Genomic DNA, 2051 nt, shown 5'->3' with positions numbered 1-2051 from the left:
CACTAATACTATATAACACTCTATCTGAGCCTTGACATAATTTTTCCTTTCTCTTTTGTGATCAGGTTTTTCCATCTATTCACCAAATCCTGTCTCCTTCTTTAATATCTTTCTGACTAACCTGATTCACTAGTACAGCTGCTTCTATTCTTTCAGGTCCATGAAAGCCCCTGCATATAACTCATATTGCGTCCTAGTTTCCATAGTGAGAAATCTTAACGGTTCTTATACTGATTTATGTGTTCTTGAACTCTTGTTTTCAGAGTTCTTTCCTGAAGTCTTAAGGGCTGCTCTGAAGGCCCCAGCATTGTTCTTTTGCTGAGGATCACCAGACACATTCTGCTTCTCAGAATCTTTACTGTCACAGATTATTGTGGAGCCATGAACCTTGTTAGGTAGAACCTGGAACCTTGGCAGGGAAAACACTCCCGAAAGGGCCAAATGAAGTAGAACATGTACATTAGTATACAAACAAGGTTTATACCTACAGCAGCCATCAACACTCCAGGAAACCCACACACTGCTGGCTCTGCTACAGGGGTGAGAACCATGTCACACTGTCCCCTCTATGGCCATGCTGGACCCAGCACTGAAGCCCATTTTTTTGATCACTAGTTCTGCACATCTTGCACATACACATAAATAAGTAAATAAATAAATAAATAAGCAAGCAAGCAAACAAGTCTTTAAAGAAAGAAATTTAGCACTTTGTATCTTATAAGTTTCTACCTCTTTTCCCAATCTCTTAATGTAACTGATAACAGAAAATACTAGAAAACAAGTTTTCCATCATCTTTCCACACCATCACTATGGTGTGTGTAAATGTCCTGATAATCTCAAGAGTATCAACAGTGCTGAGAAGAAAAGCAAACAACAGAGCCCCATCAGGTCATGTTCCAAAGTGATTGTTCAATTCCTAACTGTGATGATAAAACATGGTTACACTGGTGAATTTAAAATCATTTCTGATCATAGAACTGGGAACATCATGAACTTTACAGGCAGGTTGAATAAGAGTGTAGTTACCAGCTTTTAGATTTGATATGGAGCTCAAAGATCTAAAAATGACAGAATAATCTGCTCTCCATGATGTCAGTTTGCCTTTATTGTACTGATAATCTCAACTGCCATCATGAACCACAAAGATGCAAGACAAAAACACACAGGAGGAAAAATCATGGGATACTTTTTCTAAAGGTATAAAACACATAAATAAAAACCCTATGCTAAAAGAAAAGAAAAAGAAAAACACAAAAGAGTAAGAATATTGGTGGTAGGAAAACCTAATAATATATTATAGATAAATCTTTGTATTCCTTGTTTAATGTCGAACCATCATAAGTGATTTATACATATGCATTAGATTCATTTAAACCTTACACTTATTACTATAGTCTTAGGAGACACTACTTTTTCTTAGATATTTATTATGTGACAGACCAGGTTTTATACATGCACTATTTTTCAAACACATGCAGAATAAATGAATAAGATACTAACAATTTTGGTATGTTCCTATTGAAGCACAAAGTTAAAGAGATATGATTAGTGATTCCAGCCAGCACGCAAGAGGCAGAGCTAACATTTTAAACAGCACTTCACATTTGAGTTTAGTCTTGAGGCTTGTGGAAATGAGAACAAACTGAAACATGACTTAAATTCTATGTCTCTTTATGCTTTCTCATTTTGAGTCTCATAAAAGATTGATGGCTAGCACCTTAACAATTATATTGTTTATGTTATTGTTATGGTTAAATAATAAATGTTATGGGATCCAGATAGAATTAATCATCATAGTAAAAGTATGTCTCAAGAGCATATTTTGTGGTGTTTTACTGTGACAAAATTGCAGCTAAGGTCCCTAAAGATAATAAACATAATTAATTTCTAGCATCATTTAGTATAGGACTCACTTGAGAATGGAAAATTTGAAGTGGAAAGTAAGCTTGTGGCCATAAACGTATTGTATGGTGTTCATTCTGTTTATTTTCAAGTGACTTCAGTCAACTGGTTCTTTACATCAAACTACTCTAACAATGAGCAGGATAAG

The 2051-nt window shown here is 35.1% G+C and overlaps 1 pseudogene; it reads left to right on the top strand.

Moving 5' to 3' along the window:
• Nucleotides 1-453: 453 nt before the first annotated feature.
• Nucleotides 454-1196, top strand: LOC116099931 (annotated as a pseudogene).
• The last annotated feature ends 855 nt before the right edge of the window (nucleotides 1197-2051 follow it).

This window comes from Mastomys coucha, unplaced genomic scaffold (assembly GCF_008632895.1).
Source record: "Mastomys coucha isolate ucsf_1 unplaced genomic scaffold, UCSF_Mcou_1 pScaffold20, whole genome shotgun sequence".
NCBI classification, from domain to species: Eukaryota; Metazoa; Chordata; class Mammalia; order Rodentia; family Muridae; genus Mastomys; species Mastomys coucha.
This window is presented reverse-complemented; position numbering and strand designations above follow the sequence as displayed.